Source organism: Schistocerca piceifrons, chromosome 1, assembly GCF_021461385.2.
Source record: "Schistocerca piceifrons isolate TAMUIC-IGC-003096 chromosome 1, iqSchPice1.1, whole genome shotgun sequence".
Lineage (NCBI taxonomy): Eukaryota > Metazoa > Arthropoda > Insecta > Orthoptera > Acrididae > Schistocerca > Schistocerca piceifrons.
The window spans coordinates 122,687,752-122,714,168 of NC_060138.1; the positions used below are offsets into that span (position 1 = coordinate 122,687,752).

Below are 26,417 nucleotides of genomic sequence, written 5' to 3' on the forward strand. Positions count from 1 at the left end.
AGGTTTTTTCAAAGTCTGCACTTAAAATAGTTACAGTTAATACTGAAGGTATTTCATCCTTCAACTTTGATGTGCCCTACGCTTTCGTAATTTTCCGAGAGATGTTCTTCCAGAATTAAATCAAAAGTAGTGTCCATCCATTGATACTGACCAAAGTTTTCAGGAGGTTTCGCTCGATTATGAGGCAGGATACACTCCTCCCCGGTCCAAATGTTTCCAATTGGCACACCCTCTACTCTGTTAACAGCTCACCTTTTTGACTTAAAAGTCCCTGACTTAAAATGGGACACTACTAGTACAGGTTGTTCTAGCCAGACGTGAGAACTAGGTCGTGGGTTACGCCGCCTTATTGACTTATTGTGTTTTTTCATTAATCTAAGATAATACCTCATAATGAGTCGATTATGATGGTATTTTAAATTTTTAAATTCGGTCAATAATAATTACATGAAATACTGAATATCAAAGTATAGTAGCCGTTAGATACGCAACAAGCAACTGTTACCCGGAGGCCAGGGAACCATTTTGGCTATTTGGCAATAGAAATAGAACGTGTTTGCGATGAGTTTATTTTACTCTTTGAATTTTTACGTAAGTGTGTGTGGTTATTAGAAACTACACATTCAGTACCGCCTGAAAAAATACTTAAATAGTATTTGAAATGATTGTAGAACGTAAACCGTACGACCCGGATTTGCATTCCTATTACTCAGTCGCCTCTACAAGTCCTAAAAGTTTGCGACCGCAGTATCCGAACACCCTGTATAGTCTCTACTTTTCTTTCAAAAACAAGGTAGTAGTATCATGAAATCTAAGATTTTGTGTTCGTTTTCTGCAATGAGCAACTTGTTGCCCGCGGGTCCTCAGACACGAATTGAGATGTTCCTGTGAAAGGTGGCGCAAAATTGCCACGTCACTGCTGGAACAAGTGTGACGCCAGGCGCCCTCAACTGCATTACAGGCAAAAAACGAAGCCCTGACTTGCAAGTCTGGCTTTGTCTTCCGGGACATCCGTGTCGGCGCTTTTGAGGCACAACAACGCCCAGCAGTTGTTTAGGAAGGCGGTCCAGTAACAGTGGCTCCGTTAGAAAAAGTGTTTCACTGTCTGCCCGCCGTCTCGCTCGTATTTTTTCAGAACAAGTGACAACGAAACAATTACATGATCTGCTAGAGCTCCTTTACTCTCGAGTCCGAAGTAGTTACAGTCTGCTGCCACAGAGCAGTTCTCTTGGCTTATGGTTTCAGCTTGAACAAGATCTTCCGTAAGTACCTAGTATAAGAATGATCGATTATTTGACGGTAAGAATGTCGGTGTGCCAAAAACGATATCGTAAAATTGTGACATATAGGGTATTTAAAAGAGTATCACTGCAGGAGGTGATATTGGCCAATCTGTCCTCTCATTCCCGTCTGTTACGCAGACGTAGACACTGTGGGCAGTGCTGCACGTTGTTAACAAGTTTCCTGACACGTCCTTCAGCCCTTCTTCCGTCGAATACACCTGATTTCGTCTGATTACCTTACATGTATTGACCACTCGTTCCAGTAACGTCTGCACATTTTTGATGGTACGGGCATACACAAATGCTTTTAAATGTCGCCATAGTCAGAAAACCAATAGATATCAGGTCTGGTGAACGGATAGGTCATTCTACCGGAATTCTTTCTCCAGTCTATCGCCCATGAAACGTCGCAATGAGATACGATCCGCAGAAATGAGATGAAATGATCGTATGGCATTGTTGGCCGGGAGGCCCCATTCGGGGGAGTTCGGCAGCCGTATTGCAAGTCCTTTTCAGGTGACGCCACATCGGCGACTTGCGAGTCAATGATGATGAAAATGATGATGTACACACAATCCCCTGGCAGGAATCGAACCCGGGCCCCCTGCGTGGCAGGCGGCAACGCTACCGCTGCGCTACGGAGGCGGAGATTGAGCCCCGTATTGCATAAACCACAGCAGTCGTTTGTCTCCAGAGGTAATGTTCTCAACTGGCGCTGGTAATTCGTTACAACCATCCAGAGGGGCGCAACGAACTACAGCAGTTAAAAGACCGACACCACCTAACACTAGACACTACTCAATATTTCAACAGGTACTGGTTTCCTTCTAATTTTGACCAATACTGGTCTCTCGCCACTTTCCTTTAAGCACACTGCATGCAATAATAAGGAAAGTTTGAATTCTTCTTCTTATTTTGAATTGAGGATGCGTTTGATCTTCCCGTGTCGTTAATTTTTATAATTATATTACCTAACTTCAAGCAGGCCTTCGATAGTCCAAACAGGGAAGAGACGTTAGAAGTTACAAAACTACAAGGCAGGTTCCAAGCGGCAGTGGTAAGAGTGGATGGGAAATTAACCGTTTCAGTATCAATAAAGGAGTCAAACTAGGTGATACTTCTTCAGCAATGCTTTTCAATTTGACCTTAGAAGCAACTATAGTGAAAACCGCAGACATCCGAACACATAGGTATAAGGACCACGCAGTTATTAATAGACGAAGGATGTCATTGGAGAGGGTAGCTGTGGAACTGCAAGAAGCTGCACAGCACAGAAGACTGGAAATTAACAAATCAAAAATTATATGTCTGATAATCCGCAAAAGAGGAGACAATAACCTGGATAACTGGTCAACAGTAGGTTTTAATTTTCAGCTTCTAGAGGATTTTGAATACCTAGGGGCTAATATTAATGAAGTGAATTCTATGTCCACTTGCATAAAAGCCCGCATTTTAAGTGGTAATAGGTGTTATCATTCCTTTTGAAAAGCTAACGACATCTAGAGTGGTAACTCGACAGGTAAAAATGACTGTATATAAGGTAATGGTTACGCCAGTGGTTACATATAGATGTGAAGCATGGACGCTAACCAGCACAGATGACCAACAGCTCAAAATGTTTGAACGAACAATATTACGGATAATTTATGGAGGCAAACGAAATAACGATAGTACCTGGAGAGCAAGTATCAGTTATGAGTTGGATCGTCTCATGCAAGTAGCTGATATTGTAAGGCTAATTAAAAGTAAAAGAATAGTCTGGCTGGGGCATATCCTAAGAGCGGAGGACACAAGAAATACAAAGAAGGTCTTTCAGTGGAAAGCGACAGGAAGAAGATTAAAAGGAAGGCTACTTAAACAATTACTGGACGACGTGGAAGAAAACACCAGAGCACTAGGAATCATGGAGAAGGAAAGTAAACGACAAGGGTAGAACACAGGAAAATTGTTAAGAATCAGAGAACCAGGCACGGGCAAGAAGAAGATTACTTAATGATTATGCTGCCTTATTTGAGATCTTAAGAAACTTATTTCCGAAAATCCTATTTCAACAGTCTATATACAGAATTAAAAAATGTGTGATTGCATGCTCTTTTATAGTACATGTCGGGTTTGCGCTTAACCAACGCCGTAGACGCAAACTTTTACAGACAGAGGAGATTGCTCGTATGTGCTAAACTTCGTGCGACCATGACTTGCAGTAAAGCCATGACTTTTGTTTTAAAAATATACACAGAGGAAGCGAAGTGAGCAATGAATAATGCAGTTCGAGTCTCAACGAGTGCAGAGAACACGTTCCCACCGCAGCGCGTGTTTTGAGCCTGAAACTTGAATAGACTGTTACGTTGTCTCGATAGCACCGTTACAGGTGATGTAGTTGAACCTCTCATAGCATTTAACTGATCGACTACGGGCATTAAATTATACAAGTGTATTTCCCTCTTCTAGCAAATCGACAATACTAAACAAAAACCTGAAGAAGGTCAAGTCCAATAGTTGCACGAACGTTATTCATAGTTTACTAAATGACGCACTCTGCAATGAAATGAACTTTATAAAAGGCATGAAAAGGAAAGTTTACAGTCTATGTGTATTGCCGGTTCTGGCGTGTGGCAGTAAAATGGACTTGTAATGCGATGACTATTCTTATTTGAGATTTTCCTGTACACAAAGGGTTTTCTCCAACACAACAAATACCCGGAAATTACTACATCTGTTACATAAGATCTTACTTTATCTCCTCAGGATGTCCCTCCGATATTGTATATCTTCTTCCTCTGTGCCAAGTCTTCTCATTGTTAGTCGTACATTTTGGAGCCGGGTGGTCATAGGGTGTCCTTTTCTCTGCTTTCCCTTCGGTTCCCATTCCACGATCATTTTCGGAATTCTGGATTCCTCCATTCTTCTTCTATTCAGAGAAAAAGATGCTCAACGAGCAATCGAGAGACGCGAGTTTGGGCATAGTAACTGGGGTAGCTTGTCACTATTTGTGATTACTGTTTTGAAGAGGCAGTGTTTGTAGTTTGCTTTTCAATCATTAGTGTATATCGTAATATGTATCTTTTGCTATGTTTCCCCAAAAACTACAGATAATAGGAGCATTTGGCTTTTCAAAAAAAAATTCTATAGGAGTTATGTTTTGTGGCAAGATCACCGCAGGACTTCAACTTGGAAATAAGTAAAATAAAGTCGAGGTAAGACCAGATCTCATTACAATAACTATTCCCCATTTACAACACAGTACTGAACTGCTTTCATGAAGCACAAGTTAAATCCTTTAGTAACAATTTACAATAAAACAGCTGTGTTAAGAACTGATGCTTGATAGGGAGACAACGCCAGTCGAACAAGGTAATGGGTATGTAATGTTTCACCATCGTTGCACATCACTATACTCAAACCTCTCAGTGACGAAGTCTCTGCATGCCTGCAGTGCATGAGGCCGCAGTAACAAGTATCGTTTTCCGACCCATCTCGTCTCCAGACAGACTCGCAAAACCTGTGTTTCTGGGTATCTCCTTCCATAATTATCTAGCCTTTAAAGAGCCCCACTCGTGAGCGACGTATCGCAGCGATCCGTCGCATGGACGACCGATCGCTTCATAGATCGTACTTGTGTGGGCAAATCGCAGCGATCGGTTGCAGACCGCTGGTCGCACGGTAATCTCAAACAATCTGATGGATCGCACGTGATTTGTGCACGCAATGTGGCTGCACGCAGCCGCTGGTTTGCAAGCGGGGTGTGGGAGTAAGGCAGCGACTCGCTTCTCTACTTATCAAGCGTGGTTGGGCAGTTTTGTTTCGTTTTACTTTGACCACGTTGAGCAGAAATTTACGTAGAACTTATAGTTATCCAATGAACTACTCTGAGAAGTGAAGTCACAGTTGCCATTTACAGGATGACAATTACTGAATTATAAGAAATAAAATTGTCATAACTCCTGAACGGTCAGCGTTAGGACATTCAAACTGCGCAGCTGGCCGCAGGGCACGATAGGAATCAGCATGCGCATGCGCACACGCACGCGTCTTCTTGTTGTTTCATTTGGATTGGTTCGTCAGTAAGCGAAATTGGCACATTTGGGGGACTGAGAATCTGCATTTCGCTATCGAGAAGTCTCCGCACACCACATAGTCACCCTTCGAGTGTGAAATGTCCAGTCATTGAATAATCGGTAGATATTCCTTGATCGCGCCGTGACAACCGAACGGTACCTGAAGGTTTTAGAAGATGGTTTCATACCCATTATCCAAAGTGACCCAGATTCGGAAAGTCGACAGCATCGATGACCTGACTCTTTAGCGGTTCATGCAGAATTTCGCTATTGACCTGCACCACACAGTCACCAATGATGGCAGACATATCGAACACGTCATAACCTAAATCCGAATGTCTGTAGTGACGTTTACATGTTGAATAATGTGTGTGTACGCCGTAGTTAGTAACCAATTTACGTTTTTTTCATATAGTTCAATAATTGTCACCTTGTACATTATGAAGTAATACAAAATATACCCTCCGATTTTGCAGTAATTAGCATTTTGAAGCCTATGCTAAAGAGTTAAGGGTAATCAGTCGTGTTGCTATTGACAACAACAATACAGACCCGTCGAGTACTTGCAGCTAAACTATAAGATTAATGAATAAAAAAAGGACTTGAGGACTAATGAACGTAGAACGAATTGTACTGGCGCACTGGAAAGATGCACGTAACTCATTTTGCGTCAGTGAAAAATGTAATATACTCTGTAAGAAAAGCGTCCAAAACAACTTTAATGAATCATAATGCTCATTTACTTTAAATTTACGTTTTGCAAGTATTCACGGAGATTCGGAAATCAACTGCAACTGCTACTGCTACTGAACATAGCAGTTCATTTTTCATAGCACAACTTCTCGACACAGTGACATTTATAATACTGACTGAAATTGCTTGACAAATGGCCATGTGTGGGGTGACGAGGCGAGCGTTCGATTGCGGCGATATCGCATTCGACGGATAGCTGCGATCCGTGGCTCGTGTCTGGGATCGTTAATATTATTTTTATATTAACTGCTGGACCAGAGAAGCAATAAATCTCCCCAGGTGACTTAATGGAAGATAAATCCTCTTTGCCTGCATGTACTGATTGTACCCCTTATTCTTTACTATCTGAGTACCTGGCGTATGTATTTATTTCATCTCTTCCTTCCCACTCTCTCTGTCCATCTCCTCTGCCACCTCTCTGTCTGTCTCCCTCTCCTACTTCTCTCCACTGTCCATCTCTTGAGCCTTTTTGTCCATCTTATTCTCCCCCTTCTCTCTGACCACCTCCTTCCCCCAACAATCCGTCCGTCTCCTCCTCTCTGTCCATGTCCTCTGCCGCCCTCTCTTTTAATCTTCTTCTCCCCCTTTTCTGACCACCTCCTCCCCCACAATCCGTCAATTTCCTCCTGACTCTCTCTCTGTCCACCTCTTCCTGTTTCCCTTCTATGGATGTGGTTCATATGTAAAGGAGACCACTTATAAAACACTAATACGACCCATTCTTGAGTACTGCTCGAGCGTTTGGGATCCCTATCAAGTCGGGTTGAGGGAGGACATACAAGCAATTCAGAGGCGGGCTGCTAGATTTGTTACTGGTAGGTTTGATCATCACGCGAGTGTTACGGAAATGCTTCAGGAACTCGGGTGGGAGTCTCTAGAGGAAAGGAGGCGTTCTTTTCATGAATCGCTACTGAGGAAATTTAGAGAACCAGCATTTGAGGCTGACTGCAGTACAGTGTTACTGCCGCCAACTTACATTTCGCGGAAAGACCACAAAGATATAGCCGGCCGAAGTGGCCGTGCGGTTAAAGGCGCTGCAGTCTGGAACCGCAAGACCGCTACGGTCGCAGGTTCGAATCCTGCCTCGGGCATGGATGTTTGTGATGTCCTTAGGTTAGTTAGGTTTAACTAGTTCTAAGTTCTAGGGGACTAATGACCTCAGCAGTTGAGTCCCATAGTGCTCAGAGCCATTTTTGAACCACAAAGATAAGAGAGATTAGGGCTCGTACAGAGGCATATAGGCAGTCATTTTTCCCTCGCTCTGTTTGGGAGTGGAACAGGGAGAGAAGATGCTAGTTGTGGTACGAGGTACCCTCCGCCACGCATCGTATGGTGGATTGCGGAGTATGTATGTAGGTGTAGATGTAGATGTAGATATGTCCATCTCCTCCTCCCCCTCACTCTCTCAATCTCTTCCTCTTCCCTTGCTCTGTTAATGGCCTGCTGCCCCTCTCTCTGTGTCTTATTATGGCATAATGTTGTACCTACATTTGGCGGAATATGTGGATTCTGCCAGCTAAAAGTGTTGCGAATAGTGTTAGCACCAAATAAGTAATAAATTTAAACGTCGTGCTTTCTGCAGTTTTACTACATGAACAGCGCAGTAAGTGATAAACGTTTTCCTCTCATTATTTTGTGGGGGTTCTCAGCGAGAAATAAAGTTTTTTGCTAGTCACTAAGTGCTTTTATTCTCGGATATTGGATAAATATAGCTTGGCTCTTTGTGCGCCGAGAGCTACCCCCATTTTCCACCTCCATCCCCCATCCCTTTCATCCAATTGATATATAGCCTATACGGTTCCCCGAGATACTCCTAAGTTACCTTTGAAAACCTCATGAAAATTTTCCTAGTAGTTTCGGAGACAGACACACAGACGGTTGCAGATGAAAATTTAAATCACGATCTATTTTTCTCGTGATCCGATTTTGATGAAATAAAGCCTATACGTTGCCCAAATCTGTGCTCAAGTTGCATGTAAAAACCGAGTAAAAATGTGTCTAGTAGGTTTGGAGGTCAGCATGTTCAAAGTCAGCATGTTCAAAGACAAACAGGCAGATACGACAATTTTACAGATTTATTATTAGTATGGACATAAACAGGAACAGACAAAATTCAAACGCTTGGCCGTGTTTCGTCAATATTGTATCCCGGTATTTACCAGCTTTTAGGTGGGCGAGGAACAACATCCCTTGGCTAACAGCGCTATGGCATGCCCTAAGGAGAAGCTGAGGCCATTTTTGCGTTGGCATTCCGCCACGTTGTGTCTTCTCGCCCAATCCCCAGCCTCTCCACCCGCCGTAGATCTGAACGATTTCACAGTACCTGCCCTCAAACTGTGTGTCTATTTATTTACTTGCTTTGTTACATTGCAATGCGAAAGGTGGTTGTTCAATGTCACACACCTTTGTCTAGTATGCGCCATAGCGTATCTGCGCCGCAGTTTGGTCAGCGGGCTAAAAATGGTTCAAATGTCTCTAAGCACTATGGGACTTAACTTCTGAGGTCATCAATCCCCTAGACTTAGAACAACTTAAACCTAACTAACCACAGACATCCATGCCCGAGGCAGGATTCGAACCTGCAACCGTAGCAGCAGCACGGTTCCCGAATGAAGCGCCTAGAACCGCTCGTCCACAGCGGCCGCCTCAGCGGGCTATCACTGACTTGAAGTGGAGGGTGGTCTGAGGCTGCCGATATGAAGAGCACTTCCGTGTCTACTGTTGTGAAACAGAGGTGGGACAATGGATCGTGAGACAGAGCCAGCAGGATGGTGGCGGAAAATTGCCACGTAAGGCAGTGTGCGCGGGCCAGCCACTTCTCCAAGAGCCGCGTGACAATGCTCTGCGCAGTGTGGAAACGCTTAGCCGCAACGCGCCTCTTTCCCAACAGTCGCGCCGCCATTGTTCTCAAGCCCAGGATTTTAATTGTGGGGCAATTGACCTTTCTGAATGCTTGTCTTCCTGTGTCTACCTTGTATCATTATGTCTGGGAACTGGTGTTGGCTGCCAGCCGCGTCTTCGTATTTGCAAGTACAGGGTGGAAAAATTAAATGTGGCCAGGAAAATATTTAATGCACCTAAACATAGACAACCACATTTACATCGGTTATTCCCCTGGACAGATGGGTTTTCTGTCTTGAGGTGCATTAAATATTTTCCGGACCAGTTTTGTTTTGTCACCCTGTATATCTAGTCTAATTGAAATAAAAAATTGGGCATGTACAAGTGGGACTTGAGCTCTGAGGGTTCCGTACAAACTTACTTAAGTGTACAGTCAGTTGATCCATCCCAGGAATCGAGAATCTTGACGGTTTTTGCTCATTATCGACATTGATACTGGCAAGATATCGGTCCTGAGAATTCCAGGACTTTCGAGAATGTTTTAATTCTAAGTTTGGAGTCGGATATCAAATGGCATAAATAAATATTTTTGTGCGATGTAATTATTAACCAACAATTTTCTGATTTTTTTTTTTTCTTCTACTTGTGCTGTGGAACCTTGCTTCTTGTTAAATTTCATGATTGTAGGTCAGCTGTAAGTACCATACAGGTTTTAATAAGTGAGTTTGTTTTGTAAATAATAGATTTCAGCTATCAGTCGTCCTGTGGAATTTTTATTGGCAAATCTAGATTTCAGCTAGCAACTAGCCATTCTCAATGCTAAGATTACAACAGGTACATAGTTAGATGATGTCATAAAAAAATTGCAATTAATGGTTTAACTCATATGGTTTGTATGTTACGTACCACTATCCTTTTTTGGTCAATGCATGTAATGCCTGTTGGTCTGGCTTTGTACACAGTTCATGGAATACTAATTTTTGCGGAAGGCGGGCTGTGTGCATCACAAAAATCAAAAAAATAATGGTCGCTGCGTGCAACAGCTTCTGAATGGAGGGTAACCTGATGAAGTGAGTTTGTATCAAAATACGTGACATAAATGGCATATCTTTTGACTGCATTGACTTAGAACCTTCAATTTTTTAAGTAGCCAAGGGACCGTAGACCTTAGTATGTGGTGTAAATTCCAGCGACGTATGTCTTCCTGTTCCTGAGAGAAATGGTTTATAGTAGTCGGACGGACAGACAAACAGACAGACGAACAACGGTGTGCTCCCAGAAGGGTTCCGTTTTTACCGATTGTGATGCAGCATCCTAAAAAGAAACAGTTCATCATCATCACCATTTACGTAATCATTAGCCACTCACATACACTACTGGGTATGGGCCTCCTCTAGACTATGCATTAGGACCTTCGGCTGTGTTAGTAATGTCGTCCACACACCTTCCTCAACACAACTGTCTCGGCCGTTTCTTGGATTCCAAAAAGAACTTTCTTGGTGCCTCTACCCTCCTGGCTACATGTTTTGCGCACTGCCAGGTCATGTCCGTTACAGTAACAAATTGTATTCCACGGCACGCTACTCCCTGATCCACATTTTTTGTCTCATCTCTTGCAGCAACTTCGCTCATGAGTGACCACTTTGTTCGCTGAGAAACTTTCAGCTTTCAGATCATGTCATATTTAAAGTCCGTATGTCACAATGAAACAGGGTGACAGTTGTTGAACTATATGAAATAAAATCACATAACTTCTGAACGGTTTGCGTTAGGACGTTCGAACTTCACGGTTGGCCGAGGGGAATGATGGGAATTAGTATTCGATGTATGGTGTCGTTTAGCGACGAAGCCCACTTTCATTTGGGTGGGTTCATCAATAAGCGAAATTGGAACTTTAGTGGGACTGAGAATCCGCATTTCGCAATCGAGAAGTCTCTTCATCCTGAACGGGTGGCTGTTTAGTGTACAATGTCCAGACACAGAATAATTGGTGCGATATTCCTTGATGGCGCCGTGACTAACGAACGGTACGTGGTTTTAGAAGGTGGTTTCATACCCATTACCCAAAGTGACCCTGATCTCGACAAGGTGTGGTTCATACAAGACGTAACTCGACACCATCGAAGCAGGAGACTGTTTGATGTCCTGGAGAATCACTTTGGGGACCGCATACTGGCCCTGGGACACGCAGAGGCCACTGGCATGGGCCTCGATCGGCCGCCATATTCTCCATATCTGAAGACATGCGATTCCTTTTTGTGGGCTATATCAAAGACAAGATGTACAGCGATAAGACCAAAACCATTGTTGAGCTGAAACAGCCATTCAGGAGGTCATCGACAGCATCGATGATCCGACACTTCAGTGGGTCTTGCAGAACTTCGCTATTCGTCTGCACCACATCATCGCCAATGATGTCGCGAATGTTGAAGATGTCATAACCTAAATCCGAATATCTGTAGTGACGTTTCCATATTGAATAAAGTGTGTGCACGCCTTAGTTTGTAACTAATTTCCTTTTCTTTTTCAATCAGTTCAGTAATTATCACCCTGTATGCTCAGAGACATTAGTCGTCGACATTTTGAGAACAAAGTGTAAATACGTAAACTCCACATTTAGCAGTTCTGTGGACTCTTACTTTTTCAGCTAAGAATTATCCGTTTTCTGACAACTATGACACAGTCTGTACCATTAACTCAACAGGCGACACAGTATTTTCGGCTGGCCGGAGTGGCCAAGCGGTTCTAGGCGCTATAGTCTGGAACCGAGCGACCGCTACGGTCGCAGGTTCGAATCCTGCCTCGGGCATGGATGTGTGTGATGTCCTTAGGTTAGTTACGTTTAATTAGTTCTAAGTTCTAGGCGACTGATGACCTCAGAAGTTAAGTCGTATAGTGCTCAGAGCCATTTTTGAACCGTATTTTCGTCTGTGTAATCATGCAGTCAACACGTATCAGATCCCTGTTCTTCTGTTTTGTATCTGTCCTACTGCCAACTCGTGACGGTGTCTTTACGATATCTTCAGTCTGCGGTTTCGTTGCGCAAGTGTTTTCATCGAATGAGTTATTTGTCCTCTGTGCCCCCTTATCCACTCATCCCAGTCTCCTTCAAAACTTCCTATTCTTTCTATCACATTCTCTCTCTGCCTTGTCATCTAATAATCTTTTCTGTTTTTAAGTCTTTTCCGTCTTATGTGTGTGTGTGTGTGAGTGAGTGAGTCGTCGTTAATGTTGTATCTTTCATTCGAGAGTGATTATTTACGACTATAAGGTTCTTTATTGTTTGAATGCGGCGGTTTTCCTTCAGCCTTACACGTGTGTTGAGGCTATTTCTTCTTTGCTTCACTGACAGTACGGTTATATATGAAGGGCTTATTTCAATAGTGGTACAAGTCCACTTTTTTTCATTCTGAGATACAGAGTCCTAAAGTTAAATCAGCGCCGAAAAATCTGCAGTTGAGATACCAGAAATATTCAATCATATGGCTTCTTGTTAGAGATGAACCTTCCTTTCTGTTTGTTTGGACCATTAATGTCAGAAGCATTATAGACAGAAAAGTGGAGGTAATGGACTTGTACCCCTATTGAAATAAGCCCTTCATATGTCGTTTGCATGTCGGGCGTTCTCCCATTGTGGAAAGATTAATATTTCAACTCTGATATGCTCCTAGAACCCTGTTTCAAAATCCATGGTCTTCGTTCTGAAATAACATTTACTGTCAGATATTCTTCAGTATGATGTGTTTCTGAAAGCAAGAAAACTATGTTAGGTAACTGCAACCGTGGAAGCCTACACAATTACGCCTCTATGTATTAGCTTCGTACCATACGTGATGGTTAGAGGGCGCTTTGATCTCGTCTTGTTACCAACATTACTTCAGTACTTCATCTTTCAATAAAGCATAATAAGTCCAGAACATCTGGAATGCAGTCCTCGTCCGTATGCATTTCTCTCTGAAGAGCTGACAGATGTTTACAGGTGAGCTTCGGATGTAGAGAATGGGCAGTACTTGCAGCGAGTGGGCCCATGTTTGCACGACGGCGGGACCTCGCGAAGGTCTTCTCGGAACGCGGAGCACGTGACAGCTATTGCGTCATCGACGGACGTACATGCGCGGTTATCCCCACATCGCAACCGGTCGCCGATCGTTCGGTCGGTTTCTTCCACACCACGGAGATACGTGTGGGAATGTCCGTCGTCGTCTCTGCCACAGAAAAAAGCTATTTGGGTTTTCTATACAGCCACCAACTGTCTGGCTTCGAGTGGGATGACTTGGAGTTTGCAGAGGTATAAATTGCCTGCGCTTTGGCGCTAATGTGGTATGCTAACTCTCTAATGGTGAAAATTTAGTCGGGACAACAGTCACACTTTAACACTAGGTCACTGAACCACCGTAAACTTTACGATTGCAGTTGGTACCAATTCGTGGTTCCCTCCAATCTAGTATAGTCGGATAGCGTGTAAAGCGCGATAGTTTGTGCTTATTTAGTATGTTATATATCACTGGAAACCTTACAAAAATGGTTCAAATGACTCTGAGCACTGTGGGACTTAACATCTGAGGTCATCAGTCCCCTAGAAATTAGAACTGCTTAAACCTAACTAACCTAAGGATATCACACACATCCATGCTCGAGGCAGGATTCGAACCTGCGACGGTGGCGGTCGCGCGGTTCCAGACTGAAGGGCCTAGAACCGCTCGGCCACACCGGCCGGCGGAAACCTTACAATTTTAATTAAGTAGCGCATAAACCATGAATTACGACGTCATTTGACTAAACTACGGATTAGTTCAAAATGTTCAAATGTGTGTGAAATCCTATGGGACTTAACTGCTAAGGTCATCAGTCCCTAATCTTACACACTACTTAACCTAAATAATCCTAAGGACAAACACACACACGCGTGCCCGAGGGAGGACTCTAACCTCCGCCGGGACCAGTCGCACAGTCCGTGGCTGCAGCGCCTAAGACCGCTCGCCTAATCCCGCGAGGCTACGGACTAGTAAAATTTACGTTGGTCTAATAATAAAGTAACTTTTCCGGCGTTCCATCGGTCACCGAATCTGTTGTTGAGAAGCGTACGAACACTTCGACTGAAATGTGCAGGAGCTCCATCGTGCATAAACCACATGTTGTGTCGTACTTGTAAAGGCACATGTTCTAGCAGCACAGGTACAGTATCCCGTATGAAATCATGATAACGTGCTCCATTGAGCGTAGGTGGACGAAACTAAAATGAGCTCTTTCATGGAAATTAAGCGTTTCCGGACAGATGTCCACATAACATCTTTTCTTTATTTATGTGTGAGGAATGTTTCCTGAAAGTATGGCCGTACCTTTTTGTAACACCCTGTATATTTGTCCAATGCATACCCGTTTATCATCTGCATTTCTTCTTGGTGTAGCAATTTTAATGGTCAGTGGTGTATTTTATTCGCTTGGTTGCGAAAATTTGAGTGACTGTGCTACAAGCACCGTGTCTACTGCCAGTCCTCGTCCGGTGTCTGGAGGAGGAAGTTTTCAGTGAAGTTCGGCACTGAGTGTGACAGTAAAAGTGTAAAATCTCGCAACGTGTCCCCGCAGCACGCGAAGAGCGCGCTTTCCTGTGTCGGAGCAGCGGCGTGAGACTGTAGCGGGACCGCGACCAGTGTGAATCCGGTCAGCCGCCAGTCACTTGTTCGCCGTCCAGCCGGGCTCGCGCTCTACAACTGCTGCCGCCACAGCCAGCCTTCCACTGGTGCGTGAGGCGCGGCCTTCGCATAAACACGCACGCACTATGTAGCTCTCCTGCCTCTCTCTCTCTCTCTCTCTCTCTCTCTCTCTCCCTCTCCCTCTCTTCTCCTGCCGACACGCAGACTCATAGAGGCGTGACATCAGGGCTGTTGCCTCCCTCTAGGCACTCGTCGCAGCTCCCGATGTTGTGTTACGGCTTCTGCCCCTTAATCGGCAACTGTCTTCCGTTCTTTTCCTTGTTCGTGACTACGATCTTCATCTCATTGGGCCGTGTGGTGCCGTTTTGCCACAAAGGTTTGCACTGCACACCTCGCTGAAGGTTTCACCAACATACTCTACTGGCCATTAAAATTGCTACACCAAGAAGAAATGCAGATGATAAACGGGTATTCATTGGACAAATATATTATACTAGGACTGATATGTGATTACATTTTCACGCAGTTTGAGTGCATCGATTCTAGAAATCAGTATCCAGAACAAACACCTCTGCCCGTAATAACGGCCTTGATACGCCTGGGCATTGAGTCAAACGGAGCTTGGATGGCGTGTACCTAGGCGCGCAGTCCGGAACCGCGCGACTGCTTCGGTCGCAGGTTCGAATCCTGCCTCGGGCATGGATGTGTGTGATGTCCTTAGGTTAGTTAGGTTTAAGTAGTTCTAAGTTCTAGGGGACTGATGACCATAGCTGTTAAGTCCCATAGTGCTCAGAACCATTTGAACCATGGCGTGTACAGGTACAGCTGCCCATGCGGCTTCAACACGATACCACAGTTCATCAAGAGTAGTGACTGGCGTATTGCTACGAGCCAGTTGCTCGGCCACCATTGACCACACGTTTTCAATTGGTGAGAGATTTGGAGAATGTGCTGGCCAGGGCAACAGTCGAACATTTTCTATATCCAGAAAGGCCCGTACAGGACCTGCAACATGAGGTCGTGCATTATCCTGCTCAAATGTAGGGTTTCGCAGGGATCGAATGAAGGGTAGAGGCACGGGTCGTAACATATCTGAAATGTAACGTCCACTGTTCAAAGTGTCGTCAATGCGAACAACAGCTGACCGAGACGTGTAACCAATGGCACCCTATACCATCACGCCGGGTAATACGCCAGTATGGCGATGACGAATACACGCTTCCAATGTGCGTTCACCGCGGTGTCACCAAACGCGGATGCGACCGTCATGATGCTGTAAACAGAACCTGGATTCATCCGAAAAAATGACGTTTTGCCATTCGTGCACCCAGGTTCGTCGTTGAGTACACCATCGCAGGCGCTCCTATCGTTGATGCAGCGTCAAGGGTAACCGCAGCCACGGTCTCCGAGCTGATAGTCCATGCTGCTGCCAACGGTGTCGAACTGTTCACGCAGATGCTTGTTGTGTTAACGTCCCCATCTGCTGACTCGGGGATCGAGACGTGGCTGCACGATCCGTTACAGCCATGTGGATAAGATGCCTGTCATCTCGACTGCTAGTGATACGAGGCCGTTGGGATCCAGCACGGCGTTCCGTATTACCCTACTGAAACCACCAATTCCATATTCTGCTAACAGTCATTGGATCTCGACCAACGCGAGCAGCAATGTCGCGATACGATAAACCGCAATCGCGATAGGCTACAATCCGACCTTTATCAAAGTCGGAAACGTGATGGTACGAATTTCTCCTCCTTACACGAGGCATCACAACAACGTTTCACCAGGCAACGCCGGTCAACTGCTGTTTGTGTATGAGAAATCGGTTGGAATCTTTCCTCATGTCAGCACGTTGTAGGTGTCGCCACCGGCGCCAACCTTGTGTGAATGCTCTGAAAAGCTAATCATTTGCATATCACAGAATCTTCTTCCCGTCGGTTAAATTTCCCGTCTGTAGCACGTCATCTTCGTGGTGTAGCAATTTTAATGGCCAGTAGTGTACTACATTTGCGCACAGTGTCCTGCACACGTTTTCCACGAAAGTGCTTCACATAACACTGTAATGAACACGCGCTGTTTTATTGTGAGGGTCATTTCTTGTTGCATTCAACTGGTCACAAAACACGTCCGCTCCATTTACTCATTCAAACATAATGTCATAGCCAAGTAGTTGGGACGGTACATTCAGGAGAGACGCGTGCGCCGATATGTGATAGCAACCGAATGATGCACCGAAATCATTGCTTCCGCCATTTTCTGTGGTAGGCAGTTCTCCTGTTCATCAACAGCTGTTAATTTCTCATCAGTCTGGTAAATATTTTCCTCTGTACTCTTTCCACCACGTCAAGCGCAGCCAGGAAACGACGCTAACGTAAGGCGCTCGTGTGTCGTCCGATCCGCGCCAAAAATGCTGCTTTTTAAAAAGAATGGCCATCTGTAGTTCCCACTTCTGTTTCTTTCATTTCTGGTCAAGTCTTGTACGAGATCTGTTCAAAAAATTCCGGAACATTCGTGATTTCGCGCCAATGATGCACAGGAGCGGAATGCGACTGGCATCACTCACATGCCTGTGTTCAATATGTAACTGCCGGACATTTTATTGTTGTATGTGTGTTAGTTATTGTTCAGTGCAGTACTGAGTAGAACGTTGTGTCGCACAGTTTGCGTATTACGAGATGACAGAGTTAGAGAAGCAATGTGTTTGCATTAAATTTTGCGTGGCACTCATCAAAACATTTACAGACACACCTAATAAGGCAGGAAACCTACGGTGATGTGTGCTTAAGCCGTATTCAACGTTATGAATGGTTCACACTGTTTAAAAATGGCCGGACGGAAGTTAAATATGAGGCTTGTTCAGGACGCCCTTCGACGACGTTCATGTCCGGAACGACAACGAAATTATGCGTGCCAATCGAAGTCTGAGCATCTGAGAGATTGCAGAAGAACGTAACAAAATGGTTCAAATGGCTCTGAGCACTATAGGACTTAACTGCTGAGGTCATCAGTCCCCTAGAACTTAGAACTACTTAAACCTAACTAACCTAAGGACATCACACACATCCATGCCCGAGGCAGGATTCGAACCTGCGACCGTAGCGGTCGCGCGCTTCCAAACTGTAGCGGCTAGAACCGCTCGGCCACTCTGGCTGGCAGAACGTAACATTGCAGTTGGATCATGTCGTGAAATCCTGACACAGCATCTTGGAATGCCTCGCGTTGCCGCCAAGTTCGTTCCACGGCTCGTGAGTCAAGACCACAAAGACCTTCGCCCCGCAATCTGTGAAGAGCTTTTGATTCGCTCAAATGAGAACGAGATGTTCCTTAAGAAGACCATAACTGGCTGTGAGATGTGTGTCCATGATTATAATGTTGAGACCAAGGTCCAATCTTCACAATTGGTTGGAAAAGTTTATCCAAGATCACAGAAAGCTCGTCAGGTCAGGTCAAACGTCAAAGCCATGCTGATAGTTTCCTTGACTTTGAAGGATTAGTTCTTCATCGTGCCACAGCGACAAACTGTTGATCGATGGTACTATTGGGACGTGTTGCGAAGCCTGCTAGAAAATGTAAGAAGGAAACGACCAGGAACGTGGGTTGACAATTCATGGCTCTTGCATTACGATAACGCACCCGCACATTCATCTCGTTGGTGCGCCACTATTGCACAAATCACTATGCTACCTCATCCCCCATACTTTCCAGACCTGGTCCCTGCGAACTTTTTTTTATTTCCAAAGTTAAAAACCCCTTTGAAAGCGCGAAGATGTGCAACGACAGACGAGGTGAAAGAAAATTCGCAGACCGCGCTTCGCGCGATTCAACAAGAGGCGTACCAGTACTGCTTCCTGAAGTGAAAACGGCGTTGGGAGCGGTGTATCCGTTGCGGAGAGGTTATTTCGGGAGAGACCATACACAATAAGTGCCAACGGCCTCGCCGCAGTGGTAACACCGGTTCCCGTCAGATCACCGAAGTTAACCGCTGTCGGGCTGGGCTAGCACTTGGATGGGTGACCATCCAGTCTGCCGAGCGCTGTTGACAAGCGGGGTGCACTCAGCCCTTGTGAGGCAAACTGAGGAGCTACTTGACTGAGAAGTAGCGGCTCCGGTCTCGGAAACTGACATACGGCCGGGAGAGTGGTGTGCTGACCACATGTCTCTCCATATCCGCATCCAGTGCCGGGTGTGGGCTGAGGATGACACGGCGGCCGGTCGGTATCGTTGGACCTCATGGCCTGTTCGGGACGAGTTTAGTTTAAGTTTATATACAATAAGTAAAAGGTAAGCGTACAAAAATTTTGTGGACACATTTCCAGAATTTTTTGAATAGACCTCGTATATATTATAAATGTAGACGAACTCAGTGATGACAAATAGGCGCGGTCCCCTTGTGAGTCCACGCCGTTTCAGTCCCCCCACAAATGGGAAAATTGTACGCAGTATCGGGGCCGTTCGCATGGCAGCCAGCCGCGTTGACGCCTCATCTAGGAGTCAAGCACTGGTGTCAAACATTGGCCGTAATTTGAAGAAGTGAATCATGAACTGTGGCCAAGCGGGAAAAGAAGGATGTTGAAAGATAAGTGGACTGATAAGAAATTAGGAGGCTCCGTGCAGTATTAGCGAGGAAAGGAATACATGGCAAACGCTGGATAGAGAAGGGAGAGGATGATAGCACGTGTATTGAGACACGAGAGACTAGCTTCCGTTATATCTTAGGGAGCCGTAAAGGTCTAAAACTGTAGGGGATGACAGATATCGGAATGCATTCAGCAAATAATCGAAAACATTGGGTGAAAGTGCTATCTTTGTGATGAGGAGGTTGGCACAGGAAGGAGGACGTGGCAGGCTCCATCAACCAAACACTGATGTCTAACCGCCCCTCCCCCTCCCCCCTTCGCCAGCCTGTCCCCACTTCGATGAAGAATACGGTGTAGCTAGGAATGGGTGGATATTATGAACGTTTTATCAAAACGGTTATATCTCGACCCACCTACGCAACTGAAAATCCAACAGTACCTTCGCTCTTACTTCTGAAAATGGCCTTGTTCTTCCTACTTATTTATAAAGCCACAGTGCTTTTATCATGAGCAGGTAATGGCTCTCTATTTGCGAGATGTGTTTTGTGCAGTGTCCTCTGAAGTGACTAAGTAAGAGGATTTACTGGAATTCGGCCCAAAGAATACGGAATCTAACTACTTGATATCAGAATGACTGACAGGGAATTAAGTTCAGTTAAACATTTTAAGAGACGTTTCTCAAGGACAGCTATCACAGGAGGAGGAAAGGAAATGGCTGACGAGGTATATCCCATCATAAAGGACATTAATTCTCTTCTCGATTTTAGCAATCATTTAACGAAGTAACGATGTCTTAGTAATACAGTTTCTTACCGGGGCGGATACTAACAAAGTCTCTTGCTATAATTCTTTCAGCAAAGGACCGTGTTATCAGAAGGCTGGGACAATGATGCTCTGGTATACACACTGTCTCATACATCACTGCAGAAGAGAAAGAAAGCCACTGGAAGATAAGTTCGCAGTATCAAGGAAAAGTCCCTCTAATTCCTACGAACTAAAAGATGATACCGTCATGTGGTCATTCAAGAGCACAATGGAAAAGTCTTAATGTGAAAGGATAATGAAAAAAAATCGTCCTCCCAAAAACTAAGTCGAAATCGACAAAATCTACACATGACTTCCCCCGATAACTAACTTTAATTACTGTAGAGATTACCTACATTATGAAACGAAACGACTGACTTATTCCCGACCAAAATGTTTACGCTAAGTGCGCTCGAAAGCACCATGACCAACCACATCATCGGGCCTAGTCTAACTGACTGAAAAAATTCTAAAAGTTCCCAGACGGTGTGATCTGGTGCAACAACCCTGAGGGGCGACGAAGGACAGCCAGTCGTCAGGAAACGACACTGCGGCATCAGCGGCTTTGTCCAATCGGGTGGTTGCTGGAAGTAGCAATACCATTTGCCCAAGCCAGCTTACCGCACAAAATTTGCACAGTCCAGCGGAAAATTCCACAGCATGAGGTCATCAGTCCCCAAGAAGGCTATTCTGATTCTACGATCGCACACGCATGTTTGTACATAGCAGAATTATCCATGATTAGGATTATGGATAATAGATAACACTAGATAATGATATGAAATAATAGAAGTCAATAAAGTTGGTTTCCTACGCAGTTATTCAGCCCTGTTAGGCAGGTTGCAGAAAACAATGTGCTGAACTAAATGAAGCAACTTAATCAATACAATTAATAATTTCATGACAGTCTTCATCTGGATAGCTCAGACAGTAAAAGTATTGCCCAATAAAAAAAAAAGATTACTATTTCGAGTCTCAGTGGTTTTAATCTCTCAGAAAATTTCATCCTTCAACAGCTAGGGGGAGCACTGCAGACAATATACCCTTCAGATGCATCATCTTCTCTTTTAATTCAGCAGCTGAGCTGTAAAACAGCTGAGTGTTGGCAAAGTAGTCGTAATAACGTGCCTCAGCAGCGAAATGTCTGAGTGTCGTGTGCACTTTGGCCTCAGTAAAATGTCGAAAGCTGCTTATTCGCTTTGGGACGACCTGTGTTCTCCTGTGCCTCTTGGAGTTAGAAAGGCTGCAGCCGGGAGTCGAGTCAACGGCCTTCGCAGTGGATGGCCTGGGGGGCGCTGCAGAGCCGGCACAATGCGGCTGCGGCTTCCGGGCGCGGAAGGTCAATGACACCAGGAGCACGCCCCGGGCCTGCACCTCTTCGCTGCAACGCGGTCAGCTGCCGCGGTTTTGCTGAGAGTCGTTACTCTGACGTTCCTCTGCAGCCGTTTAGGACAGCGGAAGATTATGATGGAAGGAAGTGTGCCTGGTAATTTTACTCGTAGCTTCGTGACAGGAGGCCGGTCATTAGCGTGGTGAGGTTGAAAGTAGCGGAGAGAATGCAGCGAACAAGTTGAGTAAATTAAATGGAACCTCCGCTTGCATAAAAACATTCATTCACACGACCGGCTTCGACTCTTGTCCACTTTAAAGTGATGAATTATTAGTCACGACAGGTACCAAATCGTGAAAATCACTGATGTGCGAAAAACTCGAACACATGATAATGGGCTGGCGACCGAAAACTATTGTATAAATAAGTACACTTCTATATATGATTGCAGTTGCCATTTAATAAAATTAACAACAGTTGCGTATGCACGTGTTCCAGATGAGTTGTATGGTGGATCAAATAGCAAATTAAATTTCGCTTTAGAACCACTCTCTTATTTGAAATAAGGGGCAGTCGTTAACCAAAAGCAAATACTCTCTGATGCTCAGCCTCTTTTGGAATTTATTAAAATGTACGTTCATGGCAGGATGGCTCTACGAGGAGTGTTTTTTTAAGTAAGTACCGTTTTGAAGTTAAAAAAAGACGTGCTAAGATATCTCAATAATTTTATTTTTACGTGAAAGCCTGTACCTTAATCTACTTTTCTACATAATTTCCGTCAATATTGAGGCACTTGTCATAACGTTGTACCAGTTTTTGAATACCCTCTTCATAGAAGTCTGCCGCCTGACTTCCACTGCATCACCACTGTTTTGACTTCGTCATCGTCTCTAAGACGCTGACCGCCCAGGCGTTTCTTCAAGTGCAGGAACAGATATTAGTCACTGGGCGCAAGGTCGGGGCTGTACGGGGGATGATCTATAGTTTCCCATCGAAAAGATGTGATGAGATCTTTGGTCTGATTCACCACATGGGGACGGGCATTGTCTTGCAGCAAAACGATGCCCTTGCTCAACTTCTATGGACTGTTGCTTTGATTCTGTTGTGACATAGGTCACCCATGTTACATCGCCCGTAACAATTTGGCTTAAGAAATCATCAAGACCTGCACCAGGCGAACGGTCTACCCGACGGGAGGCCCTAGCCACACGACATTTCCATTTTTATACCATCGTTGTGGCACCGCTCGAGGAAAGGCAATGTACTGTCTAAACTTTTGGTATTGTGCACATCCGTCAACATTTTCGTTACCCAACGTGCGCACAATTTTCGGTAATTCAAGTGCTCGGTCACAATGCCATACAAAACACTACGAGAAACATTAGGAAAGTCATCCTGCAAGGAGGAAATCGTAAAGCGTCTGTTTCCTCTCACCTTATTGTCCACTTCCTGCAACAAACTTTCATTAACGACCGAAGGACGCCCACTCCGTTCATCATGCACATTTGGGCGGCCATCTTTAAATGCTCTCACCCACTTTCTTACCATTCCATCACTCATAATGTTTTCTCCGTAAACTGCACAGATCCCACGATGAACATCGATCGCTTTTAGGCCTTTAGCACTAAGAAATCTTATAACAGCCCGTACGTCACAGTTCACGATTATTGGAGGCATCTTAAACACTCGGTACACAACGTAAACAACGAAGAATCAGACTGTAATGGCGTCTGTGAGTAGATTAAGGTACAGGCTTTCATATAAAAATAAAATTATTGAGATATCTTAGCATGTCTTTTTTTAATTCAAAACGGTACTTACTTAAAAAATACGCCTCGTACATGAAAGTCCGATTGCGTTTCGGCGTTCCTCACGAACCATCTCAAGGCTTCAACATGGATTAGACTCTCGCGCCAGCATATAGTCGTGAATGTGTATTCCACTTCTGACGAAAATCTTAGTTCGAATTCTTCGCCATATCCATTTTGCCATGGGTGCTATTTCTGTAGCATCGCACTGTTCAGAAAATGTGGACCGGGACTAGTCGCTGCTTTGAGAGGGGGGCTAGGATATCGCAGTTGGTAGCACAGTACCCTCAAAATAAGAAAGAGACGGTGCGGCTGGTCCCGGCGGAGGTTCGAGTCCTCCCTCGGGCATGGACGTGTGTGTTTGTCCTTAGGATAATTTAGCTTAAGTAGTGTGTAAGCTAAGGGACTGATGACCTTAGCAGTTAAGGCCCATTTTTAAGGAAGAGAGGTTACTCGTCTGACTTAACCGACTCCTTAGACTGCACTCTATTACTCAAAATTCAGACACGTTAATCTAGAATAAAGTGTGACTCCCATGAGAATTTGTTTATCGTAGATTCAGCATTCACAGACCGCGTCACACACTACAGTCTAATGTGACAGGACGAATTCCCACATTAAACACATCCCATTTTCCAATTATGGCCTTCAGTTCTCAGGCAGATCTGTTGATGTGAAGTAAACTAATACAATAAATACAAGGCAATCTGAGGAGTCAATTAAGTATACACCAATAATGGGGAAGGAAACTGGCCTCCCCCGTGGACCAAATTTTCTAAAACATGGGAGGATATAGATCAGGATGACTGTAGGGGGATATCAACCCATTTCTCGAGGTTGCGTAACCACTGCGATTTTTCCCTGGGTCCGGTCTGGCACACGTGTGAGTTGCCATAGCACACAGAACAAAAAATTAGTCCTACCGGCAGATGCCACGCTAATACCACGTAAAAACGTCTGTTGTCTTGATAATAACCTCATTTCGGTGAGGAAGACAGTTCGCAGATGTCTACATGTATGCCCTATCTAGGTGAAGCTTCTAATTAATGGTTAGGACCTGTACAGCCTCCACCAAATTGCGGACGTATTGATTGCTACGTTTCACTCGCAGTTCCTTTTTTTTTTTTTTTATTTTAGTCATCAGCCTTCCAGGCTGCTTTCATGCGACCCGCCACGAATTACTCTCGTGTGCCAACCTTTTCATCTCAGAGTAGCCATTGCACCCTACGTCCTCAATTATTTGATGTATGCATTCTAATCTCTTTCTCTACAGCTCACACAGTCACAGATATTTTCTAGAGGCTTAAAATTCGAAAATGTCGCGGCGCGACAGGGTGGCTGTTCGTCGTACCAGGAACATATGCACGGGGCCCTGGAAATATGTTTGTTGTCATTGTGGAAGGCGCTGGTAAGAAATAGCAGAAAAGGCAACATTTGGTCGCCGAGAGTGTTGGAATATACATCCTGGTTCAGTTCACGGTAACCAAAATGAGTTGGCCAAAGCCGCTGTGCAGCTCCCCAAAATATCTCAGAAAAGCCCCCGCCCTGAACTACACCCTCTGAGGGTTAAGCGCCCTATTGGAACATCGATGGATTCGGCGCCTTGTATCATTTGAAAGGAGACAATATTGTGACTCGTCCAACCACACTGCATCCTGTCGGTTACCTTCCCGTGCCCTGTATTTTGAGAGCGTGCAGCTTTTTTTTTGCCGCTGTGAGCAACGATAATTTTTGCAACGAGCCTATATTCAAGGGTCCACTGCACGTGGTTCTCTTCGCTGTGTTCTCTCAAGAACTGGTTGCGCGGGACGTGCATTTACTAACATTAGCGGTTCTCGTTGGGTTCGAAGCCGATTGTCGTTGACGATTGGTATATTTTTACGACTGCGTTACATGGCTGCGGGTATTACACCATTCCGTGTTCAACAGTCCGCGTCGATAAGCAAATCGGAGAATTTCGTCCGCTGTATGGTCAAGGCCACATCCAAACTTGATAACGCCTTTCTTCCATTCTCTCCCAACCCCAGGTCGACGCTGATACCGTATAACTGATTGTGATTGACAGACACACACCACTTCTCTGCCACGACTTACGTCATCTGTGTAGAGCAACATGACTGCCGCATACCGTCTACATTGCTCCATTGCACCGAAGGGCTTAATGCCCCCTGCGGGTCCGGGGATTAGAATAGGCCCGCGGTATTCCTGCCTGTCGTAAGAGGCGACTAAAAGGAGTCCATCCCCCTCACGGGGGTAGTTCGCGCCTGCGTCCGGAGACGGACGGTTCCACGACCTATCATCGTGGTCCTTTCGGTTTTTTCACTTCTCGTTTCTTCCTTCCTTTTGTTGGTTCCTTTCTTTGCTCTTCTCCACCTCACTGTCTTCCTTACTCTTTCCCTTGCCTTCTCCTTGCCTTCTCATTGCCTTTTTCTCCTTGCCTTCTCATTGCCTTCTTCTCCTTGCCTTCTTATTGCCTTCTTCCCCTTGCTTTCTCATTGCCTTCTTCTCCTTGCCTTCTCTGGTCTCCGCCTCGGCGTTTGAGACAGTCTGTCCTCTTTCTCCCTCTCTCTCTTCTTTTTCCTCTTCTTCCTTCCTCCCTGTGCGTGCCTGAAGGCCGACCCACGCGTTCGCACGCGTAGCCGGTGACGGGGTAACGCGTAAGTCCCCGCCCTGGGTAGACATGTAAGGCACGCGCGTACCCCCTGGTAAAGGCCAGGCCCGGGGAGGGGTGATTGCCTGAGCTGATACCTTCTGACCATGCCGATTGGTCCCTCCGTCTGTTTCTCGGGAGGTGTGACCTGAGGTGTAAACATTCACCTAAGGCGGGAGTGCCCTCTGAGAGGGTCCCCACAAGGAAGGAGCGCGCCATCGGAGACGCTGGCAATCATGGGGGATTCCTCCGCAATGGATTCTACTCCATCTCTTTCGACTTCGACCCAAAAACGGAAACGTGACCAGCCAACAGTGACAAAAGTACTACCGCCTGCCCCACAGTTTCTCGTCGTTTCTCGAACTGAGGACGGAAAGGATTTTTCCTCTGTCAACCCTTTCGTTATTCAGAAGGGCGTAGATGCCATAGCCGGATCTGTCAAATCCTGTACCAGGTTGCGTAACGGTACCTTATTACTAGAAACTGAGAATGCCTTTCAGGCACAAAAACTGCTTCGGGCCACCCTCCTGTACACGTTCCCTGTCCGGGTGGAGGCCCACCGAACTTTGAATTCGTCTCGTGGTGTGGTCTATACTGGCTCCCTCGACGGATTGACTGACGAGGAGCTTCAATCATTCCTCGCTGAGCAGGGCGTGACGGCT

General features: G+C 45.2%; 1 protein-coding gene and 1 pseudogene across 3 annotated transcripts in view; one reads left to right on the forward strand and one right to left on the reverse strand.

Moving 5' to 3' along the window:
* LOC124802429 (trithorax group protein osa-like) overlaps positions 1 to 26,417 on the reverse strand; it is a 123,565-nt gene that overhangs the window by 83,232 nt on the left and 13,916 nt on the right. The gene's annotated exons all lie outside the window — the stretch shown is intronic.
* On the forward strand, positions 18,511 to 18,628 carry LOC124721979 (annotated as a pseudogene).